Source organism: Peromyscus eremicus, chromosome 10 (genome assembly GCF_949786415.1).
Source record: "Peromyscus eremicus chromosome 10, PerEre_H2_v1, whole genome shotgun sequence".
NCBI classification, from domain to species: Eukaryota; Metazoa; Chordata; class Mammalia; order Rodentia; family Cricetidae; genus Peromyscus; species Peromyscus eremicus.
This window is the reverse complement of record NC_081426.1, coordinates 22019130-22031127: the sequence shown is the minus strand read 5'-3', so window position 1 is coordinate 22031127 and position 11998 is coordinate 22019130. Positions and strand designations below refer to the sequence as shown.

General features: G+C 41.1%; 1 long non-coding RNA gene across 2 annotated transcripts in view; it reads left to right on the top strand.

Annotated features, from left to right (window-relative positions):
* Positions 1-694: 694 nt before the first annotated feature.
* The window catches only part of LOC131920958 (uncharacterized), a 40457-nt gene continuing 29153 nt past the window's right edge, over positions 695-11998 (top strand). Inside the window, exons 1-3 of one of the 2 annotated variants that reach the window (XR_009381812.1) lie at positions 695-1156; positions 4655-4764; positions 11768-11957. This is a non-coding gene — a long non-coding RNA (uncharacterized LOC131920958). The remainder of the gene's footprint in view (positions 1157-4654; positions 4765-11767; positions 11958-11998) is intronic. The other variant, XR_009381813.1, reaches the window with a different exon arrangement.

Below are 11998 nucleotides of genomic sequence, written 5' to 3'. Positions count from 1 at the left end.
GTGTAAACAGGTGAGTGAATAAATGAATGTTTATTGAGGAATGGGGTAGTTGCTCTAGTGCAAAGGAAACTGTTCCCTACCCCCAGTCAGGCCCCAAACAATTCTTATCAGTCATAAAGAATAATTGGTATAAACCTGGCATACGCAAATTAAACAAAGTTAACCCCACCCTTACAGCACGAAAGGACTCGCAGCCCATGTGACATGAAGAGAAGGGATCAGCAAACTCTGCTTCTGCATAGCACCCAAAGGGACAACTGGTCAAAATGCAATTGGGATGCGATGATTAGATGGATGATTAGACAGATGTGATGATTAGACAGATGCGATGTGTGATGTCAGTTTTATCATGTTGACAGTGCTGTTCCCTATACGTGGGAGAAAATTAACTTTTATAGAAAGCATACACTGTGGCGATTTGTGCATAGCTCACTTATTTTTTTTTAGGAAATCCACACTTAAACAGTGAGAAACTTGTTTTCTTACATGGTTTAGGAAAAAATTACTTTGCATGATTTTGCAATTTTGATGTAATTTTGAGATGATTTCAAAACAAGGAAATTTAGATGGCTTGAAAGTGACAAAAAGCCAGGACAAAACACACATTGTCATACTATATTTAACTGGAGTTCTAGAAAAGACGAGGCTCTTCCGTGGTAACACAAAGCAGATCACTGTTGCCTGGTGGGGACACTAAAAAGAGTGGCCTCAGAAGGGACAGGAGGAAATTCCCAGCTGGTTGGAGATGTTCTGATGAGGCATAGATTTAAGGCCTAGGTATTTTTCAAAATTGTACAGATAAAAATAGGATAAAAAGAAAACATAACATTAGCATAGATTTTCATAAGAATATTTTAATTCTTACATTATATGCAAGCAGTTTAAACATTGATTAAATTAAGAGATTTCTAGACCCACCAACCATGAGGTGCAGTAGAATTCACTTTAAAAATGAGGCCAAAAGGGGCTGCAAAGATTCCCAGTGATTAAGAGCACTGGCTACTGCTGTGGATATCGCTCTGTATAAACAAAATGCTGATTGGCCAGTAACCAGGCAGGAAGTATAGGTGGAACAAACAGAGAAGAGAATTCTGGGAAGTGGAAGGCTGAGTCAGAGAGACGCTGCCAGCCGCCGCCATGACAACCAAGATGTAAGGTACCGGAAGGCCACGAGCTGTGTGGCAACTTATAGATTAATAGAAATGGGTTGATTTAAGATATAAGAACAGATAGCAAGAAGCCTGCCACTGCCATACAGTTTGTAAGCAATGTGTGTTTACTAGGTTGAGTCTGAGCGGCTGTGGGACTTCCGGGTGAGAGAGATTTGTCCTGACTGCGGGCCAGGCAGGACTGGAGAAAACTCCAGCTACAGGATACTCCTTCATAAGACCCAGGTTCAATTCCCATCGCCCATATGGTGGCTCAGCAGTAACTCTAGTTTGGGGGGATCCAATGCCCTCTTTCTGGCTTCCACAAGGACCAGGCACACATGTGGTACACAGTCATACATGTAGCCAAAACACTCATATACATTTAAAAATAATTAAATAATAAAGGCATAGGCTAAGTAAAATATGTAGATGGGTGTCATGCATGTTGTGGATATATAGCATGAAGTAGGCTGATATTATTAGAGATAAGGAAGGAAAACACAAAATAATGAAAGAGTTAGTTAGTTCGTCACAAATGTGCAGATATTGTGAACTGTGTGCACCTGATAACATAACCTGGAAATGTGCTGCAGGATAAAAACAAACAAAACAAAATAAACATGTGGCACAAAAAGACAATGCAAACAAATCCACAATTCTAGTTAGAATTTTAACACCCTGCTTTCAGTAATGGACAGAAATAGATGTAGTGAGAGAAAAAGCATAAGGGGAAGGATACAGAAGAAGGGAGCAAACTAATGTCCGCCTCGCACTAACTGGCACTTAGTACAGCAGGCCACATGTCATCAGAGTGCAGAGCACCCAGCTGTGGCTCGTCACCTTTTCATGTGTCACTTGCCCCCAGTGTGTCTTTTGTTTTCAAAAGACACATATATCATATCTGTAGTATGAGCTATAAAAGTCTTGTATCTATTAATAACACTTCTGTGTTTAATATTAATGAAGAGAAATGAAAAAATTTTTCTAATTTTTTAAAAATTCAAACTTATGATTTTGCTGATGTTTTCATACGTGCTTGGATTTGCATGATTCCCACCATCCCCTCCTCTTCCTCAGCCTCCTCCTTTTCCTCAACTTCCTCGACCCAATCCACTCATAATCATGACCCCTTTGTCTGGAGTTTGTCATTCTGGGATGGAGTTACCTCATTCAGTATATCATATTTTCTAGCGCCATCCATTTATCTGCAAATTTTTGAGTGAGATATCAGCTCAGTATTTGCTCATGTTTTACTTAGTTAACTTGCTTCTTGCTGTTAGGGTCAAGGAATTCTCAGTATGTTTTATTGGATGTGTAAATATTTTCTTTACTGATGCTTGTCATTTTGTCCCTTACTTCTCTTCAGGGCTGGAGAGATGATTTAACAATAAATAGCACTGACTATTCTTCCAAAGGGTTCAACTCCTAACACCCATCTGTAACTCTAATTCCAGGGCATCCAGTGTACCCTTCTGGCCTCACACCTGTATTGCATGCAACACAAATGGTCCATACACATACACTCATGCACACACACATAAATAAAAACAACTAAAGCAAAAATATTTTAAAAGGAGTGTCTTTTCCAGAATGTATTTTAAAATTTTTAGTACATTCCAACTTCACTTTGTTTTCACAAGTCATACTTTTGCTATCATACCTAAAATTTTCTTATCAAATCCTGTAGGTCTTTCATAACCCAATGTCTTAATATTCATTTACTTCATTATGAGATAATTTTTTTCATTATGTCAGAAGTCTTTTTCCACAGGATTTTTCTGAGCCTTTTACCTTCAACACTTAATAATCTTTTCTTCTTCTAGCAGCTTTATAAGCTTATGAATCGATAAGAGTTAAATTTTGGTAAACCTGTATATTTAGAGTCTTGTCAGTCCTTTGCATGTGAGTTTCTAGCTGTTTCCAATCATTTGTGTAAAAATTCATTTCTTCCCTTGTGTTTTGCTCCTTTGTCAAACACTAGTCAGCTGTATTTACATTTTTGCACTTCTGGGTTGTCCTCATACTATACTATTGATCTCAATGACTACTTTTTATCAGCCAAAGAATTCTGTCTTCATCACTGTATGCTGGATTGCTATATCCACACTGTCGCATCAAGAAAGGCATTAGTGTATCCCAGGCAAGCCAAGAACCCTGCTCACAAGAATGTCCTTGGACAATGTCAACAGAATTCATTATGTTCTGTGTTAGACAAGAACACGGGAAAGTCTGTGACTTCACTACTTTGTAAGTTACAAAGGTTATATAAGCTAGTTGTGAGAACATCAAACACAAAATGCATAAAAATCAAGTGGCAAAACTTTTCAAGCTCTATTTGATGTAATAGCAAACGAGAGTACTGCATATACCTATTTTTAATTTTCTTTTAAATAAATGGGCAAGAGCTGTAGGAAAACAAGATCAAGAACACTAGTCACCAGACAGAATGCTAACCAAAACCACAATCACCTTGCCTCAGTGAGAATAACTATGATAAAACAGACAATGGTTACAATTGTAGATGATTACTCTGTCTATGCATCCAACTAAAATTCCCACTGTGGTCTATGAATTTCATTCTTCAAATTTATGAGACAAGAATACTAAAGCCACTACTTCAGATGACTTGAGTGAGGTCAGCCACACCATCCCTGAACTTATACCCAAGAGTCTCCATGTCTTACTACAGCGACACTTAAGCATCTGTGTTTATTCCTGCTCTACAACAAGGAAATGGAACCGGCCTTGATATTCATCAACAAATGATTGGACACAGATGGCACACACGCATGTTGGAATTTATTCAGCTGTAAAGAAACATGAAATTATGATCGTGAAGGAAAGTGAATAAATCTGAAAATGACTATGTTAAACAATGTGGCCCGGACTCAGAAATACAAATCTTGTATATTCTCACTCATGTGCAGATTGCAGTTGTTAATGTGTGTGTTTGTGAAACATTTAAGAGTGTGTGTATATGCTATTAAACTAGTAAGTAGTCACAAAAGAGGGACAAAAGACGTGTTAAGCAAAAATGGGAGGTCAGTAGAAGACATGGGACATAAAACAGAAGGAAGGCTACCAGGAATAGATAGATATAAGAAAAAAACAAAGGGGTGAGGCAGAAAGAAAATACATGTAGGAAAAAAAATAAGATAAAGAATGTTGTTATAGGTCAGACGTGGATACAGAGAAGCCACACGAAAATATCAGACCTCAGGGAACAAGCCCCACACCATTGTCTCAGTGGGAGGTACAGCTGGTTTCTTAGCCAGCACACATGCCCAAAGGACAGCTTCAGGCATTGGAGTAGCCTCTGACACTTGCTGGGAGAGTTGGCAAAGCTATTTTTCCATGCTTTGTTTTAGCTTCCTTGTTTGAAAACCAACCAACCAACATAAAAATAGTACTTGTCTCACAGAAAAGCAGAGGGTGTTACTAAATTTTAGAGCACGGGGTTGCTGAGAGCAAGTTACGCTGACAACCTTGAACATCACCTACAGGTGTGAAAGGCGCTTGGCAGCGTGGTGTTGGACGTGCTACTAGGGTGAAGAATGGGCTGGAGAAAGAGGGGAGAGTGGAAGACAGACGGGAAACTGCCAGCCCTGGAGGGGTGAGTAAGGAATGAGGAGGAGAAGGACACAAAGGAGAGGAAGCAGGGAGACTGATTCTCCATTGATGACAGCAAAGCTTATTGCTGAATGTGTGGTGTGCCCAATTAAGCACTTAGGGCAATTACTTATGCATTTCAGTATGTATGTATGAATGCATGGACGTGTGTGTGCGGTTTTGGTGTTAGGAAGTTGAACACAAAGCTTTGTATGTACTAAGCGTAGGCCACCTCCTTTACAAACAGTGTATTTTAGAAGGAAGTCACTCGTACACAGCCTGGACTTAGGGAGCAGAGAGTCTGCCTGCCCCCGAAACTGGAGTATATACAAGCAGACCTCAGAATTCTTCTAAATATGCTATTGGTCCTTTATCTCCAACTGTTCTACTTACACAGCCAGCTTGAACTGAGGTATTTATTTGGCATGTTTTATATTTTGGTTACAGCAATAGCACCTCACTTTCTTGCTCCAGTGTTCTGTTGACTAGTGGGTCCTTTCTGCTGCTCCTGTGCCCATGTGACATGCCCAAGTCATGACAGGACATTGTATTTTGGAGCATTGTATTACCTTCTTTCCGCACAAACTACTTCTGCTTCTGGCTTTCTTACAGACTTGCTCCCTGAGTTCTGGAGTTGACTATTTCTCCAGGCAGCATCTTTCTCTGCGTTGGGGCAAAAGTACAAGAATTGAGATGAAGGGATAGGGCAATCTTCATTCCTACAAAAACACACCTACATAAATTTTCCTGTGCAAATATCTTTATTTACATTAAGTTAAGCAGTTTTCCTGACAGTATCAACAGCTCGAATCCACTGCCACCAAGTACACAGTAACTTCCTCCTCTAGACGGTGAGAAAAGTCTTTCTCAAGACTACCTCCCAAAAGTTGCAGTTTGTTTACTAGGACACATGTTCAAAGGTCTTGAAATTGTTAAACTCTGGACCCCTGAGATGCATGTATGTTAACCACATGGCAGAGCTCAGGGGAATCTCTTTTTTCCAACGCCACCCAGATCAAGACCTTTTCCCCACACTCCCTCATCAGTAAGACTATTTCAGGCACTTCTTTTTAAGAATTATAATTCCATTAGATTATCCTATCATAGTCCACATGCAGTTCTGAGACCTACCACATTCCTAAATGATTCCTCAGATTGTGTGCAATGCATTGTTTTCTCTGGGATGTAAAGTTCTACGGGTATTGACAAATACGTAGTGTCGTATATCCGCCATTAGAGTATCACAAACAATAGATCCAATAGCCCCACATCACCAAAAAATGATTGTCCTACGCATCCCTGGGGCTCTACAGGGACAAGTGCACTGATAATATTGCTTTAGCTTTGCTTTCTGCCAGTATGCTGTATAATATAATATATAATATAAAATATAATGTATAAATATAATATATAATATATTCGAGACCATGTGTCATTTAGCTTTCTGGAAGTGCCTATTCCTCACTTAAAAGTAAACATTTAAACTTCATTCATGGTGGTTTGCGGCTCCACATCCCATTTCTCAGCATCATTTGAAAGAGTATTATTTGGACACATCTCGGTTTCTTGATCCATCCACCTGAAGAACAGCATGTTGGGTGCTTTTCCCTCCATAAAATAACCACATGCACATGCTCTGTTTGCAGGTAAGGCCTCAGGTCAGTAGAGTTAAATCCCTAAGAGCATAAAGATAAGTCAAATGCCATGAATGTGACCAGCTCTGGAAGAACAGCGAAGCTGTGTGCCAAAGTGGCTGGACAGCCAGCTACTCGACCAGAAATGACTACCAGCAGAGATTTGGGTACCTTTTTCTCATCCCAATAGGTATTGACAAAGTTCATATTGTTGTTTTGATTTGGAATTTCCTAATGACAAATGGAAAAACCATGCTTTGCCATCTGCGTGGCTTTCTTGTGGTATCTGCTCTAGAACTTCCCCATGCTTTAGATCATCGTTTGTACTGCCTTTGGTTTGAAAGTCTCCTTGTATAGCACAGATGCCAGCCGTTTACAAGGTAGTTATGTGTTTCCAAAGACTTTTCCTAATCTATTTTTTAATTCTCTTAACAGTTCCCTTTAAAGAGCAGGGTGTTTTTTGTTTTTTTTAAACAGAACCAAACTTATATCTCCCTACTATCCCCCTACTCTCTCTCTCTCTCCCGTCTTTGTGTGTGTGTGTGTGTGTGTGTGTGTGTGTGTGTGTGTGTGTGTTTCATTTATCATTCAGTGTTCATTGTAAAATGCACAATAACCCACATTTTCTCTTTTATTTTCCTCTAGAATATTTTTTCTTTGTGTTTTATGATCCATATAAAGGTTATTGTGGTTAAGCTTTTAAGATCCGTGTTTAGGTTTATTACTTTTAAAATCTTTTCCTTTCACATCATAGCTAATGTTTTTAGTGTTATTTGGTTGAGGAAGTGACTGATTTTCCAATGAATTGTCTTGACTCCTTATTCAAGACAAGATTTTTTGTTGGTGTATTTCTGGGCTCCCCATTCCATTGTAATTATCTGTTTCTTTTTGTCCAATATAGTGATGGCTGTCATTTTACCTCTGGAAGTTGGATAGTGTTGGTCCTCTGAATTCAATATTATGTTGCTATTTTCCCTTGCCCCATAAGCTTAAAAATGTTATTGATTATTATATGTTGTCAATAGCTACAGAATTAATTGACTTTCTCTGTATAGAGTTTATAAATATTTTGTTAGACCATACCAAAATATTTGACCTCCTTAGTGCTTTTGTGAATGCTGTGATGTTTTTGCATTCTGTGAACAGGGTTGTTATTAAAGAACATGGCAGATGACTGTTGGTTAGATCAAGCTGATGACTTCAATCCACCATTATTGATTCTCTATCTACATCACTTATTTGCTCCTAAGTGGTTCCCAAGTTCTTCATTTCACTAGAGACAACCATCAGCTCCTCGGAGGATGAGTGGGCTGCTGAGGGCACTCGGGGCAGGACACCCAGTTCTAAAGCCCATGGTTGGCTGTGGCAGGGTGCATGCTTTGCCTTTGGTTGGAATTCTTAACCATTGTCTACTATAGGACAACACAAAATTCAGTGGTGGAGTCCAATGACTTTGCACATTACCTGAGGTCTTTGAGAATGATGTGGACACCAGTGGGTCTTCCATGGACAGATCAATCAGCTGGAGGAACAGTACTAGGCCAGCAGAGTCAGAGATTGTGGTGGGTCCTCAGGAGTTTGTAGCCCCCATGTACAGAAGGAAGGTCAAGTCACACTTAGTGGCCAAACGATGACCAATTATACACATTGTGACCCTTCCTTTGGTCGCTAATGCTTCCTATATACAATGAGTTAAAATAGATCCTGGTACAAAGAGTACAAACTGGTATAAAGCTGCCCAAACACTGGCACTAGTTTTCTCACTTTTAGGGTCTCCTTGTCTTTCCAGCTGGCTAAGATCTTACCATAGTTTCTTTTTCCATAAAAAAAGGGTTAGCAGGCAGTGGAGATATAAAGAAACTGAATCTTTTTGCCCACTGGATATTCTTAAATGTTCTTCCATAAGCCGTAGTAAGGATTGGGCCTGACTAAATTATTCATTTGATTTTACTCCCCTATTCGGGTATAAGAATCTCTGATGAAATGGTGAAGAACTCTAGTATGAAGAAAAGAATCTCGTTGGGGAGGAATGTCCAAGGTTTAGTGGACTGAAAAATGTTGACTGTGCTGTGAATTTGTTCTGGATGATTTATTGACCTTCAATACCTGTCACAGACTTGGACACTTTGTATGATAGGTCATTTCATTCTCTTGAAAAGCCATCCTCACCAGGCGGTGGTGGCGCATGCTTTCAATCCCAGCACTCAGGAGACAGAGCCAGGTGGATCTCTGTGAGTTTGAGGCCAGCCTGGTTCACAGAGTGAGATGCAGGACAGGCACCAAAACTACACAGAGAAACTCTGTCTCAAACAACAACAACAAAAGCCATCCACATTGACATCATTATCTCAGTCTATAAATGCAGAATCTACACCATGGTAAGGAGTCTTGGGGTTGTCACCACACGCTCTTCTGTGGGGATCTGCTCTCCAGCCTGAGCTTATAGGGTTTGCAAGTCAGACCTCTAGCTCCTGATCTCCAGCCCGTCTATGATGTCAGCATGCTTGGTCACCAATGGGCCTCTGGGTAGACATGTCTCTCTGGTTGTGTGCCCCTAGAAAGATCTCATATCCTAGCACTGGGCCTTTGAGGCTTCTCAGGATCAGGCAGAGCATTTGCTTTGGTGGGTCAAAGTTAGCTCTAGTTTTTGTGTTGCCCTAGTTATGAATCTCTCTGCGCTCTACCCTCCTCCACAGCCTGTGGCAGCTCAGTAAACAAACAACTCAAATGTTTTGCTACCCCAGTTTCCCCCAGGAAGACTTGACACCATGATGTCTTTGTGAAGGTTCTGGAAACAATGCCAGCTTCTGCTCTTGAGGTCACTGCTGTTATTTCCCTTCCTTGGCTCATTTTAATTTTTTCCCACATTGTCCATTTTCCTGTGGTTATTCCCACCCTACATCCTCAATATGCCCTAACTCAACCCAGCACACTTCTCCCTGGGGGATATCTGGCCACTCTGTAGAGCAGTCTCCTGGGTTTGGTGTCTCACTCTTCCCAAATGCACAGCAGTGTGTCCAATTGACATTTACCCTTTCCTTGCAACTTCTCCATCATTCTTTCCAGATGCCAAACCCACCAGCAGGCTGGAATATATAGATCTTGGGACACTTAGCATTTTAAATCTCAAAGCCTGTGGAAATTCAATGTTTGTACTTCCTTGGAAAGAACCAGTAATCCTATTTATTTAATGGAACAACTCTAAGCCTGTGAATAGACCATAAACCATGTTCTCCATTCCATCATGCATATCAGAAAATACTGTATTGACATGAATGCCAAACTATGAAAGAGTATAACCTTAGGTAGAAATAAATTTTTATTTTATTTTATTTTTCTCTAAAAAGTCAGAATAAGCCCTAATTTCATTGTCACTAGTATAATTTTATTATCTAATTAGAGTAGTCCAAATTCCCTGGAACATTTCCATGATATATAAAATTCAAAGTTTCTCAAATTACCCTGTCAAGATTTGCTTTTAAGGCATTCCCTAATGTATTAATTTATTTTATTAAAAAAAATCACATACACATTAAAGACACACAGCACATTTTTATTTCATACATAATAAAGTATTTAAGGAATGTATGCAGTATAACAAAGGAGCTATGATAACACCCTCAATCTCTTATCCAAGAACGGTGCTGGGAGCCAGGTCTCCTTCAATGGGGGCAAGAAAGTCCAATCTAACTGAAACCCAGTGTGTGTGTGTGTGTGTGTGTGTGTGTGTGTGTGTGTGTGTGTGTAGTGCAGGCTTAGTTCAATCTCTTTTTAAAATATCTACACTATACCTGTTTTTGTTGTTAGAAAGATAAAAAGAGAATAATTCTGTAGCAATGGATGGGAAGCATAAAAGTAGCATCCACAAGGGGGATGGATGGAGGGAGGGGACCAAAGAGTGGTGTGCAACCAAGAATATGGACCGGAAGCTCCAGTGGAGATGAAAGGAGGGACCAAGTGCACTGTGAACAAGTGCACACTGTATCACTGTATCATGTTTGGGAAGCCACTGCCACTCAGGGTACCCCAGGGGATACGTAAAAGGAAATGCAGGACGGTCAAGGTGGTAAGTATCCTATGAATGAAGATGGGATTTCCAACTTCACAAAGAGTTGTAAAGAGAGAGGAACTCCTCCAGGTACGCCCGCTTCTCATCTGTGTTCCTACCCTTTTTCTCTTTCTCATTTCTCCTCCTCCTCCTCCTCCTCCTCCTCCTCCTCCTCCTCCTCCTCCCCCTCTTCTCCCCCTCTTTCCCTCCTCACTTTTCTCTTTCCTTCCCTCCCCTTTCTTTTACCTGTAAGGTGTTTGGTCCAGGAGTAATTAGCTCCTCACCCACACTTCATCTTTTCCCACCTTCTGTAGGTTCAGAGGCTTCCCTGCCACTAGGGCCAGCTGCAGGCATCTCCCGCCCTGACCAGGGTCATTTTACTTTGACTAAAGGTCTTTTGGGTACCCTGTAATGCTCCAGAGAGGACACACAAATGCCATTTTGAGGCCCCGAGGAAGTGCTGGCCTTATTTGATAGTCTTAGGGAAAGTGGTTGCTCAGGGCCCTTTGAGCAGAGAACCCTTTCTTCAGCTGACACTGCATGGCCTTGGCTGCATGCTTTTGATGTTGGTTGTATCATTCTTGTCATGGCCTGAGGGAGCCCTGCTTGTCTCCTGTGTCCCCAGCTTCCCAGCCCCAGCCCTCCATTTGGAGAGGCAGCTTCAGACTAATGAGTGACTCACATGCATCCATTTCCCCAGGGGAAGAGTCTAAATATCAAAACTCCATGTGATGGCTGCTGTTTGCTTATTTGGTTGGTTCTCTCTCTCTCTCTCTCTCTCTCTCTCTCTCTCTCTCTCTCTCTCTCTTTAAAATTTCAAGACAGTTTTGTAACATGCTTTTCCCCAAGGATTTATGGACAATGGCTTCAAAATACAGCAAATGGCCCAGTTGATATGCAACTGTGGCTCAGGACACTTCTTGTCTTCTCGAAGGGTTAAATAAAAAGATACCTTCTCACTGGCCTTTTACATGTGTAGCTATGTAAAGTCTGAGGGTGGCCATCATGTGCCCCAGGATATGTGATCTCAGTGACCAGCTAGAGAGACAGAGACGGAGGTCAAGGGAAAGCATAGAGGAGAAGGCCATTGAGAAAAACGGAAGAGAAGAGTGTGAATGAAAGTCAATGTAGGCAGTGGAGTTGAGCTTGCTCGGGAGGAAGCCACAACTGTGGTGTTGCCCGGCAGGGAAGTCTCAGGAAGAACACCCTGTTCTCTGGTACAATCAGACTTAATGGGCAAGAGTTTGGGAGTGTGTCTCTCTCATCTAGGAGACGACCAATCATTCCTGTTAACCAAGTTGGGAGATCTCTCTCTCTCTCTGCAGCTTCCACTTGGCTCCTTCACACCAGATTCTGACAGCCTCTCCCTTCAAGCCCATCCCTCAGTCCTCATCTCAAGACAATTACGGGTGAATGTTAATTAATGGAAATATCTCTTCAGAAAGGTCATGAACAATTAAGGCTGCTCGTGGTGCTGTAAAGCAAAGAAGACTGGGGCACTTGGCTGAAGCTCAGGTATGCTGATACTAAAGATGAGTCCAGGCTGGGGCAGCTGG